This window comes from Haematobia irritans, chromosome 2 (assembly GCF_050003625.1).
Source record: "Haematobia irritans isolate KBUSLIRL chromosome 2, ASM5000362v1, whole genome shotgun sequence".
Taxonomy (NCBI): domain Eukaryota; kingdom Metazoa; phylum Arthropoda; class Insecta; order Diptera; family Muscidae; genus Haematobia; species Haematobia irritans.
Window position 1 is genome coordinate 13295918 of NC_134398.1, and position 16790 is coordinate 13312707.

The window sequence follows — 16790 nt, forward strand, 5'->3', positions numbered from 1 at the left end:
ACAATTTTCTATAGACCATAAAATTTTAACAAAATTTTCTATAGAAACAGAAAATTACCTATAAAAATAAAATGTTAACAAAAATTTCTATAGAAATGCAATTTTGACAAAATTTTATATAGAAAAAAAAAATTTTAGAAAATTTAAATAAAATTTTGACAAATTTTGAAATTTGCTATAGAAATAAAATTTTGTTAAAAATTTTGATAAACATTTTCTATAAAAATAAAATTTTGACAAAAATTTTTTATAGAAATATTTTTTGTTTTCTATAGAAATAAATTTTTGACAAACTGTTCTATATAAATACAATTTTGACAAAATTTTCTAAAGAAATAAAGTTTTGATCATGATATCTATAGAAACAAAATTTTGACAAAATTGTCTATAGAAATAAATTTTTTGATAAAATTTTCTATAGAAATAAAATTTGACAAAAATTTCTATAGAATAAAATGTTGACAAATTTGTCTATAGAAATAAAATTTTGACAAAATTTTCTATAGAAATAAAATTTTATATTTCATGTTAGCCTGATACCGAAACAGGCAATTGACGTCCAAATGCATTATATTTAATTATACAATTATTTTTCGAGCTTTTATGGACAGATATAGATTAAGGAACATGGTTAATAGAGCCATTGAAAAGAAAACGCCAGATACAAATCTATACACGCCTGGACTGTACATGTTTCGGTTCGGGCGAATGAACCTTTCCACAGCCTTTAGTATAGATCTGGCTGGGAGAGATAACTCAATTTTGGGCCCTTTATGCTAACTCCTTATGGAGAAAACATTTGGGAAATTTCCTCTTACAAATTGAATCATCTTTTCTCCCACTGTACATCATCTTTTCATATAACTTACAAGTCCCTTAATCTTATTTTTATTTCGTTTTGTTACATAGTAATGCAACAACACGAAATTTATTTTTACAAAGCTAATTTGTTAGAATTCACCTAAGTGGTGAACAGTCGAACAATGCTTATTGTTTCTACAGTCAACTACAACATATGACAATTAACAGAAACTGGTTTCCAGGATACAACAACAATTCTAACGCGTACATTAGTCGTGTTTTTCCTAGTTTTACGACGGGCTCATCGTTGCTTATTATATTTCATGTTAGCCTGATACCGAAACAATGGCTCTATTAACCATGTTCCTAAATCTATATCTGTCCATAAAAGCTCGAAAAATAATTGTATAATTAAATATAATGCATTTGGACGTCAATTGCCTGTTTCGGTATCAGGCTAACATGAAATATAATAAGCAACGATGAGCCCGTCGTAAAACTAGGAAAAACACGACTAATGTACGCGTTAGAATTGTTGTTGTATCCTGGAAACCAGTTTCTGTTAATTGTCATATGTTGTAGTTGACTGTAGAAACAATAAGCATTGTTCGACTGTTCACCACTTAGGTGAATTCTAACAAATTAGCTTTGTAAAAATAAATTTCGTGTTGTTGCATTACTATGTAACAAAACGAAATAAAAATAAGATTAAGGGACTTGTAAGTTATATGAAAAGATGATGTACAGTGGGAGAAAAGATGATTCAATTTGTAAGAGGAAATTTCCCAAATGTTTTCTCCATAAGGAGTTAGCATAAAGGGCCCAAAATTGAGTTATCTCTCCCAGCCAGATCTATACTAAAGGCTGTGGAAAGGTTCATTCGCCCGAACCGAAACATGTACAGTCCAGGCGTATACAGATTTGTATCTGGCGTTTTCTTTTCAATGGCTCTATTAACCATGTTCCTTAATCTATATCTGTCCATAAAAGCTCGAAAAATAATTGTATAATTAGAAATAAAATTTTGAAAAAATTTTCTATAGAAATAAAATTTTGAGAAAATTTTCTATAGAAATAAAATTTTGCGGAAATTTTATTTTTGACAAAATTTTCTATATAAATTAAATTTTGACAAAATTTCCTATAGAAACAAAAATTTGACAAAATTTCCCATAGAAATAAAATTTTAACAAAATTTTTCTATAGAAATAAACTTTTAACAAAATTTAAAAAATTTTATATAGAAATTAAATATTAACAAAATTTTCTATATAAGTTAAATTTTGACAAAATTTCCTATAGAAATAAACTTTTGATAAAATTTTCTATAGAAATAAAATTTTGACAAAATTTTCTATAGAATTAAAATGTTGACAAAATTTTTCTATATAAATAAAGGGTGATACGGTTAAAATTTGGTCAAGGGAAAACGCGTGTAAATCGGTGAAATCGTTTCAAATTTAATTTCTTAGTTAGTTAGGCTTTCGCTTTTCCAAATCCGAATTGCCATGCCTCACGCTTGACACCTGCCATCAGATTTTGTACAGCCACCTTGTCCACCTTCTTCGCCGCAGAAAGCCAGTTTGCCTTGAACTGCTGCTCGTCCTTAGCAGTTTTTTTGGTCTTCTTTAGGTTCCGCTTGACAATAGCCCAGTATTTCTCAATTGGGTGGAGCTCTGGCGTGTTGGGAGGGTTCTTGTCCTTGGAAACCACCTACACGTTGTTGACGGCGTACCACTCCATGGCCTTTTTACCGTAATGGCAAGATGCCAAATCCGGCCAAAACAGTACGGAACAACCGTGTTTCTTCAGGAAAGGCAGCAGACGTTTATTCAAACACTCTTTCACGTAAATTCCTTGGTTGACAGTCCCGGAAGCTATGAAAATGCTGCTTTTCAAGCCACATGTACAGATGGCTAGCCAAACCAGATATTTCTTTGCGAACTTTGACAGTTTTATGTGCTTGGAAATATCTGCTACCTTTCCCCTTCCTTTTGCCGTATAAAACTCCTGTCCCGGAAGCTGCTTGTAGTCGGCTTTGACGTAGGTTTCGTCGTCCATTACCACGCAGTCAAACTTCGTCAGCATCGTCGTGTACAGCCTCCGGGATCGCGCTTTGGCCGTCGTATTTTGTTTATCATCGCGATTTGGAGTCACTACCTTCTTGTAAGTCGATAGTCCGGCTCGTTTTTTGGCTCGATGCACGGTTGTAGACGATACACCCAGCTTATTTGCGGCATCTCGGAGAGAGAGGTTAGGGTTTCGCTTGAAACTACCGGCAACTCTCTTTGTCGTCTCAGCGGCTTCCGGTTTTCGATTTCCCCCCGATCCAGACTTCCTGACTGTCGACAAACGTTCCCCAAACACTTCAATTACTTTTGTAGCGGTTGATTTGGCAACTTTTAGCGATTTTGCCAGCTTTGCGTGCGAGTAGCTCGGATTTTCGCGATGCGCCAGCAAAATTTTGATACGCTGCTCTTCTTGCTTGGACGGCATTTTGACAACTGAAGAGTGAATTCCAAAATCAAAATAGGAGCAATATTCTATACACACACACCTTCAAAATGAGGGGTGTTCAAGTTTTTTAAATGCAAAATTGAAAGAAATACGTCAAGTTTATATTGACCAAATTTTGACCGTATCACCCTTTAAGATGTTGATAAAATTTTCTATAGAAATAAAATTTTGATAAAATTTTCTATAGAAATAAAATTTTGACAAAATTTTCTATAGAAATAAAATTTTGACAAAATTTTTTCTATAGAAATAAAATGTTGATAAAATTTTCTATAGAAATAAAATTTTGACAAAATTTTCTATAGAAATAAAATTTTGATAAAATTTTCTATAGAAATAAAATTTTGACAAAATTTCTCTATAGAAATAAAATGTTGATAAAATTTTCTATAGAATTAAAATGTTGACAAAATTTTTCTATACAAATAAAATGTTGATAAAATTTTCTATAGAAATAAAATTTTGACAAAATTTTCTAGAGAAATACAATTTTAACAAAATTTAACAAATTTTTGACAAAATTTTATATAGAAATTAAATATTAACAAAATTTTCTATATAAGTTAAATTTTGATAAAATTTTCTATAGAAATAAAATTTTGACAAAAAGTTTCTATAGAAATAAAATTTTGACAAAAATTTTCTATAGGAATAAAATTTTGACAAAATTTTCTATAGAATTAAAATGTTGACAAAATTTTTCTATATAAATAAAGGGTGATACGGTTAAAATTTGGTCAAGGGAAAACGCGTGTAAATCGGTGAAGTCGTTTCAAATTAAATTTCTTTTTCAAGTTCAATTAGTATAAAATTCAGGAAAAATATTCAGTTAGGCTTAATTTTCTATAGAAATAAAATTTTGACAAAATTTTCTATAGAAATAAAATTTTGACAAAATTTTTTCTATAGAAATAAAATGTTGATAAAATTTTCTATAGAAATAAAATTTTGACAAAATTTTCTATAGAAATAAAATGTTGATAAAATTTTCTATAGAAATAAAATTTTGACAAAATTTCTCTATAGAAATAAAATGTTGATAAAATTTTCTATAGAATTAAAATGTTGACAGAATTTTTCTATACAAATAAAATGTTTATAAAATTTTCTATAGAAATAAAATTTTGACAAAATTTTCTAGAGAAATACAATTTTAACAAAATTTAACAAATTTTTGACAAAATTTTATATAGAAATTAAATATTAACAAAATTTTCTATATAAGTTAAATTTTGATAAAATTTTCTATAGAAATAAAATTTTGACAAAAATTTTCTATAGAAATAAAATTTTGACAAAAATTTTCTATAGGAATAAAATTTTGACAAAAATATTTTCAGCGGTTGGTCTTCGGCGGACGGTTTTTCACCACAAGAATTCGAGCTCTGACACATCGCTTCAAACAAGTGCATTTTTGTACCCCCCACCATAGGAAATATTGGTCTCAGGCATCATAAAGTATATATATATTGTGGATCGTGGTGAAATTCGATCTCCTTCTTCTAGTGCACTTTTACTTAATATCCACGATTTTGCCGCCACCCTTGATTGGCCATTTTTCCCTTCAACCCTTTTCATCATGAAATCCCTATGTATATCATAATCTCTCAAATATTTATTTATTTTATTTTTTTTATTTGATCCAATAAAGATTATTAAACTACCAGAATGATGGTGTCTCTATTCGCCAACACACCATGGCTCTTGAAAGCCGCTTCATTAAGCTGCCAATGGATGGATGTTCATAAGAGGACACCCAAAAAAAAAACAACGACAACTCAATCCGTAATGGGAAATTCTCGGCATAACCATCCATAAAAATGAAACCAATGAATGAATTGCTTTTTGCACCAGACGATGGTTATTACTGTGTACTCCAAAATAACAGACAATGTAAAAGTAGGTTACCTCTTTTGATAGCACAAAAAACAATAAAGTTCCGGCATGGCATCAGTATAAAAACAAGCGGAGTTCAATAACAGTACAATTTTTCAACGTCCATATATGACCATATTGAATATAGGAATTTGTAAAAAAATTAAATTTTCAAAAAACTGGATTTTTCTCTCGGTTTGAAATACTAGACTAATTTCCGGTGGAAGGTGGTTTTTGAAAGAAATAACCGGCAACTGTTTGTTTGTTTTTTTAATACGTACTTTTGAAATGAAAAGATTAGATTGTCATGAAAAAATAATGGAATTTCCCAGTTCTAGCGGTCTACCGAAACTGGTATTTTCATCAGAACTAAAATTGGTATAAGAAGGTAAACAAGTCCACCGATTTTTATCACTATAGTGTATAAATCAAATTTTATTGTGATGAAAAATAAAACAAAATTCACTTTCATATTTAGGCTGTTTTTTTGATCTTGCTTTCATCAGTCCATCTGGATTTTCATCAGAACCGAAATCGGTGTAAGATGATAAACCAGTCCACCAGTTTTGATCAAAATTTTTTTGGATATAAAATTTAATATGTTCGCCTACAAAATGTTGCAGTGTATATATAATAGTCGACCATATTTTCGTTGGATGTATTAATTTAAAAATTGTTTTGTATAACAAAAATACTCTTTGATATACAAAGACTTTTTGTTATATTGACCCCTGCAGCTTGTTTATTAGTTCTTATGGCAACAACAAAAAAATGTTCGCACAATATTTTTACAAATTTCATATAAAGCAATTTTTTCCACTTTGTGCAATGCCAGACATCTGTTGGGGGAGAAGGTGGTGGAAAATGGATTTTATTTAAATTCAATATTTGTGATTGAATTCATAGTTGATTTTGTTCATACAAATGTAAATGGCAAGGGAAAATATACCTACCCAAAATATTGACCAAATATGCCAGCATTTTATATACATATATCGATAAATGCAAAATCACCACTTCGTTGACAATGAATTGTGTTTAATAGAAATGAAATTAAAAAAATCTATATAGCATTGGAATTGAAAGAGGTTGGACGATCTAACGATGTCCGTCCGTCCGTCTGTTGAAATCACGATTCAATTTTCAATTAAATCTTTCAATTAAATGTTTATACCCTCCACCATAGGATGTGGGGTATATTAACTTTGTCATTCCGTTTGTAACACATCGAAATATTGCTGTAAGACCCCATAAAGTATATATATTCTGGGTCGTGGTGAAATTCTGAATCGATCTAAGCATGTCCGTCCGTCCGTCTGTTGAAATCACGCTAACTTCCGAACGAAACAAGCTATCGACTTGAAACTTGGCATAAGTAGTTGTTATTGATGTAGATCGGATGGTTTTGAAATGTTGGGGTTTATTTCCATAATGGGAATGGTCCCCAAAAATAAAATGAAGTTAATCGCCAAAAAAAACATAAAAATTTGGTGTTGTGGTTTTCCATATATGTTATTTTTGGGGTCCTCAAAAGTGGGCATATTGGACCATTTTTACGTATATGCCCGTGGTGCAATGGTTAGCATGCCCGCCTTGCATACACAAGGTCGTGGGTTTGATTCCTGCTTCGACCGACAACCAAAAAGTTTTTCAGCGTTGGATTATCCCACCTCAGTAATGCTGGTGACATTTCTGAGGGTTTCAAAACTTCTCTAAGTGGTTTCACTGCAATGTGGAACGCCGTTCGGACTCGGCTATAAAAAGGAGGTCCCTTGTCATTGAGCTTAACATGGAATCGGGCAGCACTCAGTGATAAGAGAGAAGTTCACCAATGTGGTATCACAATGGATTGAATAGTCTAAGTGATCCTGATACATCGGGCTGCCACCTAACCTAACCTAACTTACGTATATCCCCCATATAAACCGACTCCCAGATTTGGCTTGCGGAGCCTCTTAGAGAAGCAAATTTTATCCGATCCGGTTGAAATTTGTTACGTAGTGTTTGTATGTGGTCTCTAACAACCATGTCCATATCGGCCCATAATTATATATAGCCCCCATATAAACCGATCTCCAGATTTGACCTCCGGAGCCTCTTTGAAGGGCACATTTCATCCGATCTGGTTGAAATTTGGTACGTGGCGTTAATATAGGGTCTCTAAAAACCATGCAAAAATTGGTCCAAATCGGTCCATAATTATATATAGCCCCCATATAAACCGATCTCCAGATTTGTCCTCCGCAGCCTCTTGGAGGGGCACATTTCATCCGATTCGGTTGAAATTTGGTACGTAGTGTTAGTATATGGTATCTAACAACCATGCAAAAATTGGTCCATATCGGTCCATAGTTATATATAGCCCCCATATAAACCGATCCCCAGATTTGAACTCCGGAGCCTCTTGTAGGAAGCACATTCCATCCGATCCGGTTGAAATTTGGTACGTGGTGTAAGTATACGGTCTCTAACTAACATGCACAAATTCCATACCATGCAAAAACTCCATCCATATCGGTTCATAATTGTATATAGCCCCCGTTATAAAGCGACCCCCATACCATTGCAAATTTTTGAAAATATTTGAGGTGAAACGTTTCAGGCTAGCGATGGAGAGTTTTTCAATTGTTCAGCCTGTTACAATTTTTTAGGAATAAATTCTCCAACATTTCAAAATAAATTGCCGCATTTTTAATTTGCGTTGCCATTATGTATGCAAGCGAAAAAAAAAAACTTTGCAAATGTGTTCCGAAGGTACCAAGTCTCTTTGCTTATGCAAAATGCATTAAAAAAGGTACAAAATACCAACTGCATCAACCCTGATGTACCTAGAAATTGTAAGAGAGCATTTGCACAGTTGCCAATGTTAGCAAACTCCCACCACACTATGTGGTGTCAGTTTGCATCGCAACATACATTTATACCTCATTGTTAGCCTCTCTTCACCAGTTGCTGCTATTTCGATATCGAAAAACTTCAAAAAAATCCAGACATCCATAACAATTTAGCTAAACCTCTTTTTAAATATTCTCCAAATTGGTTTGGCACAAGTGAAAAAGATCAAACAAACATTTAAAATGGATGTCTCAATTGCTTGTGCTACAAATGTTACAAATAATTGCTCCCTTTTTAATGACAAGGAATTCCTTTTCGAGAGATGTTGGTCATATCCCTCTGTGTTCTAGTACACCGAGTACACCGTAAGTGGCAAATGCATGCATCCACAATATCATCATGGTTGCACTATAACTCTTTAGAGCACAACATGTGCTTTAAGTACATCTCCATATGTTACATTAACACCACCCAGAATCAGTGGCACCAATGCCACCAAATACTATCTACCACTCCATCATCTTCACAACATTGGTGGTTGCATGAAAACATGGGTGGGGGGAAGGAGGAGGGCGGTGAAGGCTACGAAATATAGCGGCTATTGATAGTGCATCCGCACGTGAATTTTGAAACTTTTATGCCTGGCATCCTCTCTGGATGCATTTTTATTGAATGCGGTGTATCATCATGGTTGTTTATAAATAGCAATGCTTCGTTAAGTGTTGCCGAAGGTGATGGAGGTGTTGTGTTGGCTATGGCAGTCGTGGTATCAGGTTTTGTAATAAGAGCAAAAACGTGTTGGTCTGTGAATGGGCACAGTGTAACGAAATAAAATTTTGAAAAAATTTTCTATAGAAATAAAATTTTGATAACATTTTCTATAGAAATAAAATTTTGATAAAATTTTCTATAGAAATAAATTTTAAACAAAATTTGCAATAGAAATAAAATTTTCTATAGAAATAACATTTTGAGAAAATTCTCTATAGAAATAAAATTTTGACAAAATTTTCTATAGAAATAAAATTTAGACAAATTGTTCTATAGAAAAAAGATTTTGACAAAATCTTCCATAGAAAAAAAACAATTTTACAAAATTTTCTGTTGAAATAATTTTTGACAAAATTTTCTGTAGAAATAAAATGTTGATAAAATTTTTTATAGAAATAAAATGTTGACAAAATTTTTTATAGAAATAAAATTTTGACAAAATGTTTTATAGATATAACATTTTGACAAACTTTTCTATAGATATAAAATTGTGACAAAATTTCCTATAGATATAAAATGTTGACAAAATTTTCTAAAGAAATAAAATTTTGACAAAATTTTCTACAGAAATAATATTTGTTGTTTTAATTAGTTGACCTTTAAACTTTTAATTATATTTGCTTAGTTCGGCTTGAGGTCATGTGAATAAAAACAGATGTTGTTGTTTTATGAGTTGTATTTTTATATTTAAAATGTTCCAATATTTCGAGACATCTCCGATGCTCGTCTTCAGGGAAATTACTTTAAACAAAAAGAAAAAACATTTAACACATTAACAAAAAAATATATCATTACATGAAAAACACAGATAATTACATTTAAATTTAAAGAACAGTGAACTTCTTTACAAGGGAGTATATTTACAACTAAAAGCTAATCTGTCTTTCTATATTTTTGTACAATATTTCTATAAATATGTGCACAATGGTCCGTATCAGTCTTAAAATTCATTCGTCTTTCTGCAGGTACATTTATAATTTGTAGCATCTCCAGAGTAAATCTCCTTTTATAATTGGTTTCTTGCGTCAAAATATCTACGTCCTTAAAGTTTGGTTTGTGTCCTGTTAAAGTGCAATGTGCTGCAAGTGCCGTCTTTTGCTCCAAGGGCTTATCAGTGGCTTTCTGATCAGATTTATGCCCTGAGAGTCTAGTTTTTAATTTGGTTTTCGTTGTACCAATATATACTTTTAAGCAAGTATCAGAGTCATTTCCATTGCATTTGATCTTATATACTACGTTTGACTTGTCTACTTTCTTAATTATAGATTTTGTCTTGCTGAAGAATTGATTTACTGTATTATGAGTCCCTTGTGCAATTTGAAATTTGTCCTTATTTAGCATGTTAGATGATTTGAATCTTTCCGAGAATTGGGGGACATATGTCAAGGGTTTATAAATTTTGGGTTCAATTTCGTCATGTTTGATATGTTGTTGTTCTTTTACATGTTGTATTAGGTCGTCAATCGTCTTATTCGGGAAATCATTTAATCGCAATATGGTCCTTATCTTATCTTCGTTGTCCTTATGAAATATTTTGTCGCTGATATCGTGTACTCTTCTTATAAAATTTGTAGCCGTATTCATTATAACTCGTCTAGGATGTTTGGAGTTGAAATTTATCAATCGTCCTGTGGCTGTTGGCTTTTGATACCAGTTAATTTTTATTCCATTTCTGTGCCTTAGAATTATGGTATCTAAGTATGGTAACTTGTTGTCCTCTTCTGTTTCCATCGTAAATTGAATTTGTCTATCAAAGGCGTTTAAAGCTGATAAAGTGGCCTGAACGTCATTTTTATTCAAAATACAGAACAGATCATCTACATATTTTGTCATTATTTTTGGTTTAATAGTCAATTTTTCCAATACTGAGTCCAAGAGTACTTCCATTACAATATCGGCGATAATAGGTGAAGCTGGTGATCCCATTGGCATTCCTTTACGTTGCTCATACACCTTGTCATCATATACAAAATATCTTGAGTCCTTTATACAAAAAGTTAACATTTCTATAAAAATATCCATCGGTATCTTCGTATAGTCCTTTATTTCGTCCCATTTTTCTTTTATAATCTTAATCGCCAAATTTACTGGAATGCTTGGAAAAAGAGATACTACGTCAAACGAGATCATTGTTTCATTGTCCTCAATCTTAATATTACTGGTTTTATTCTTAAATTCAATTACGTCCTTTACATTATATTTGGAATCTTTCGTCAAATTTTTCAAAATATTTACAATATATTTTGATAGTTCATAAGAGGGGGAATTTATTGAAGAACATATCGGTCTTACAGGGACTCCTTCCTTATGTATCTTCGGAAGTCCATAAATTCGAGGGGCGTTAGCAGTTTTACATATCAATTTTAATTTTTCGTTGGTGTCAATGATGTTCATTCTGAATAATTTTTCCACCAGTTTGTTATTTTTGGTTTGTAGTGTTGATGTCGGATCTCTTTTTAAGCGTCTATATGTACAAATATCTCTTAAAATATTTTTCATCTTTATTTCATAATCGTCTTTATACATCGCTACGGTTTTTCCCCCTTTATCAGCAGTTAGAATAAGTAAATCTTTATTTTCCTTTAGATATTTCCGTGTCTCCCCCACTGTGTCAAGTATAAATTTCTCTTTCTTATTTGGTTTAGTCTTTTGTATGTGGTCATCTATAAGAGAAGAAATAATATTTTGACAAAATTTTCTATAGAAATAAAATTTTGACAACATTTTGTACAGAAATAAAATGTTGAAAAAATTTTCTATAGAAATACAATTGTGACAAAATTTTCTATAGAAATAAAATTTTGACAAAATTTTCTATAGAAATAAAATTTTGACAAAATTTTCTATATAAATAAAATTTAAACAAAATTTGCAATAGAAATAAAATGTTGACCAGATTTTTCTATAGAAATAAAATGTTGGCAAAATTTTTCTGTAGAAATAAAATTTTGACAAATTTTTCTATAGAAATAAAATTTTGACAAATTTTTCTATAGAAATAAAATTTTGACAACATTTTCTATAGAAATAAAATTTTGACAAAATTTTCTATAGAAATAAAATGTTGATAACATTTTCTATAGAAATAAAATGTTGGTAATTTCTTCTATAGAAATAAAATTTTGACAGAATTTTCTATAGAAATAAAGTTTTGACAAAATTTTCTATAGAAATAAAATTATGACAAATCTTTCAATGGTAATGAAATGTTGACCAAATTTTGTATAAAAATAAAATTTTGATAAAATTTTCTATAAAACTAAAATTTTCTATAAAAATAAAATTTTGATAAAATTTTCTATAGAAAGAAAATGTTGATAAAAATTTCTACAAAAATAAAATTTTGCTAAAATTTTCTATAGAAATAAAATTTTGACAAAATGTTCTATATAAATAAAATTTTGACAAAATTTTCTATAGAAATAAAGTTTTGACAAAATTTTCTATAGAAATAAAATTATGACAAATTTTTCTATGGAAATGAAATTTTGACCAAATTTCCTATAAAAATAAAATTTTGATAAAATTTTCTATAAAAATAAAATTTTGATAAAATTTTCTATATGAAATAAAATTTTTACAAAATTTTCTATAGAAAGAAAATGTTGATAAAAATTTCTACAGAAATAAAATTTTGCTAAAGTTTTCTACAGAAATAAAATTTTTCTACAGTTTTCTATAGAAATAAAATTTTGCTAAAGTTTTCTATAGAAATAAGATTTTGCAAAAATTTTCTATAGAAATAAAATTTTGCTAAAGTTTTCTATAAAAATAAAATTTTGCTAAAGTTTTCTATAGAAATAAAATTATGCTAAAATTTTCTATAGAAATAAAATTTTGACAAAATTTCTGTAGAAATAAAATTTTGACAAAATTTTCTGTAGAAATAAAATTTTGACAAAATTTTCTATAGAAATAAAATTTTGACAAAATTTTCTATAGAAATAAAATTTTTCGAAAGTTTTCTATAGAAATAAAATTTTGACAAAATTTTCTGTAGAAATAAAATTTTGACAAAATTTCTATAGAAATAAAATTTTGACAAAATTTTCTATAGATATAAAATGTTGACAAAATTTTCTATAGAAATAAAATGTTGATAACATTTTCTATAGAAATAAAATTTTGACAAAATTTTCTATAGAAATATAATTTTGACAAAATTTTCTATAGAAATAAAATTTTGACAAAATTTTATATAGAAATAAAATGTTGATAAAATTTTCTTTAGAAATATAATTTTGACAAAATTTTCTGTAGAAATAAAATGTTGACAACATTTTCTATAGAAATAAAATTGTTCGAAAGTTTTCTATTGAAATAAAATTATGACATAATTTTCTATATAAATAAAATTTTAACAAGATTTTCTATACAAATAAAATGTTGAAATATAATTGTGAGAACATTTTCTATAGAAATAAAATTTTGCAAAATAAGTGTTTTTATTTGGTATTTTTTTGGTAAAATTTTCTCAAAATTTTGGTAGATAATTTTTGGCTCGAGTGGCAACCGTGATATGTACTCCTTTGCAGCGACTACAGAAGAGTAACAAAAAAACAGTCATTGGCAAGTGTTGTTGTCTCTGTATATCATAACAACACCATATCAAGTGAAAAAATAACAACAAAACATAAAGTATAAAAGAGCAAAGCCGTATTATATGAAATTTCATAATAGAAACCAAAAAAATACTAAACTAAATTGGAGACCGTTTTTTCCTTTATTTTCGAAGTATTTCGTCTGAGTATAGCATCGAAGGCATTTTTCTTTCTCCCAACTCACATTTCGGAGAGAATAAAATATCTACTATCTCATTCCACTGTGGCTGTGGCTATGCGCTATGCGACTTTGCAATTAATGGAGATGTTTTCTGGTTTCTTTTTATGAGCATCAATGCTCATGTATTTGAGTGTTGAAATTAACATTTTAATCATTGCGCCCACCGACAATATTCGGCACTCAAGTGTTTTGGGAAACTGTAATTGAGAGGTACCTATAATACATGGTCATTATATCAACTAGACATATTGAGCATGCCGCACACCGCACAAACTCTTACGCACTTTGTGTGTGTGCAAAGAGACTTTGCGGAAGTTGTAATTTCACGTGTAGTAGTACACGTGTCCATCATAGCGACCACACTTATCACATTTGGATGTTGCAAGTCGTTGAATATCTTTCTGATTTAAATTGGAGTTAATACTATATTGCAGGATTGATCGAGCAGGAGTTAATATAATCTTCAAACTGTATGAAAATCAGTGTTGTCGATATAAATATTTTTTTGGGGGGAATTCGTTTAAAATGCGTTACATGAAATAGAGATTCAGACACGGATTCATTTGATTAGAAAAAATTTAATTTGATTTGAAAAAAGATTCATTTGAGTTGTAAAAGATTTCATTTGAAGTGAAAGTGCTATAAATAAATTAATAGATAATCAGATGGATAGATAAATCTTTGGATATACATAAAAATTTTTATTGAAACTTTTTCCATAGAAAAGTTTGATTATTTTTTATTCTAAAATTTAATCTATTTATATTCTCAAACAAAATGATAAAAAGTTTGAACATGTCCATATGTTTTGAAAAATTGTATATCTTAATATAATATTAACCTCCAATATCGCAAAGGGGGAAACGGAAACACGAACCCCTTTCCTTCAACGAAGTAGCTGAATCAACAATCATGAATCACTTAATGTAACATGTTGGATGGTGGAGTAGGGAGTGGGGAGGGAAGAGTGGGGAGGGAAGAGTGGGGAGTTACGTTCTTGTTTGTTTATGGGGGATTACTTTCGCTTCAATGAAATTCACATAATTCCAATTTAATGCACTTTTCTATTTTAATTGACCACTATTTATAGAATATTTATGGTATTTAACTTGTTGTTGTTTTTTCAGCTTTACAAACATATGTATAAACATTTAAGTTATTGGTGTTTTTCAAATGTTTCTTTTTTATTAAGGCTATGGTCACACTAGGCAAATATTTGCCCAAAATGAGTGTCAAACATTTTTCCAGGAGCACTTTCGAAATATCTGAATTCCGTTTTTGCAAAATACTCCTATCGTGATGGAATATATCCAATATGAGGTAAAAACGTTTGCTGGTTTGGCTGTGGCGACGAATTCTTTTTCGATTTCTGTCAAATATTTGCCCAGTGTGACCGTACCGTAAGAGTTTTTTTTTCAGCATTTTGCCTTTTGGTCGATGAATGAAAATTAAGGTCGTCTTGATTTCCATGAAAAACTGCTGAAACATATGTCTTAACAAATGTCAGTTTTCTCATCCAATTTTTTTTTCTTTTCTAAAATTCAATTCTTGCCTTGGACAACGTGAAAAATATCAGATAATTTACAATGATCCCCATAAAAAATCAGTAATGATAGGTTAATAAATAAGCCATTACAGGATGGCTGATATGTATTGCAAACAAATTCAGGTTGCAATTTCTAAACTGAAAAATGTATTCCAGTGACAATTCATTTAATTGTTTACAAACTTACAAAGGAATTTTGATCTATTACATTCAGAAATAAAGTTAGTGTGATTGCTTTATATTTTGCTGGAAAGCCACAGGTGGCTGGCTATCGGTAATAGTGGAGACCACACCCAGAGAAGGTATATGATCATCTCAAAACTACTCCAAGTTTGTCGCAACATTTTTGTTTTCTCGCCAACTACTTGCCGAGAAAATAACATTGTTGCGACAAACATTTTATATGCTGACCATCCAAAAAAAACATTTTGTTCTTGAAACAGGTTTGAGGTGATCATATTCCTTCTCTTGGTGCAGATTTGATCGGAATCCACGCCGCAGTGTAAGACAACTTGCTCGTGAACTAAACATATCGCGAGAATGGATGGAATACACATTTAAAAAAAACTTGAAGTAAACCCACTAAGGTTCCAAAAAATTCAAGTGCTCATCGATGCTAAAAAAAATCCCAGACTGGAAAGAGCCAAGAAGCTGCTGCGTCTACTTAAAAATGGTCAGTCGCCAATTTGATTTTCTCCAATGAGAATCCATTACTTCCCAAAGAGGTCAGTTGAGAATTTATACATTCGATTGACCAACAAACCTCAAATGCCGCCTATGGGTATTCATCGGATAATGCCGGATATTCAAAATAAATGGCGGATATTATAGGCACACAGCACAAGTCAACCAAGAATGGAGGTTCCTCCCTTAATTTCTACCACACAATGGCTACAAAAATACCGGATCTCAATCCGTTGCCGCTACCCGCTCGTATTCGACGTCTGTGGTATCAAAATAAATGGCAGATATTATAGGGAATTTGTCCTTAGGGCATTATTGAAGACTTGGGCAGGCAAACATTTCAGACCATGAACATTCCAAGCGGATTCAACTCCATCGCACTCAACTCAAGTCAACCAAGCTTGGCTTAAAACGAGGTTCCTCGCTTAATTTCTAACTCACAGGAGGCACGAAAATATCCCGATCTCAATCCATTGGACTTTTGCGCATGGGACATTTCGGAGTAAGCTTGGCACTAAACAGTACCAAAGTGTCGATGATCTGAAAACGGCGCTTTGCCGTGTATGGGCCCAAATACAGCAGAGCTACTTGATGAAGCGCGTGATGTGTTTGTCGGTACGGTTGCCACAGTTGGTAGAATTCTACCAAAAATGGTAAATTTTTTTAGTGTTTGGTAGATTGATAGAATCCCTAATGTTTTGGTAGATTTTGTAAAATATTCCACTTCAACTAAGAGGTACTTCAAATTTCTATTGAAATAACATTTTGGCAAAATTCTACACGCAAAAAATAATTCAAAAATAAACCTCTCAAACGAAATTTTAGACAAACAAAGTTCGTTTCTCATTTGCTTTTCGCTGTAAGGAAGTGTATTTGGAAGAAAAGTATATACTTTTTGTGATAAACGTTTATTCTTTTCATAAAGACAAACTCAAACTCAAAAAAAAAAACATTGTTTTCTTGCTAATTTCATTTTCCC

General features: G+C 30.7%; 1 protein-coding gene across 1 annotated transcript in view; it reads right to left on the reverse strand.

The window, feature by feature from the left end:
* The window catches only part of LOC142224454 (uncharacterized), a 75732-nt gene that overhangs the window by 50318 nt on the left and 8624 nt on the right, over nucleotides 1–16790 (reverse strand). The gene's annotated exons all lie outside the window — the stretch shown is intronic.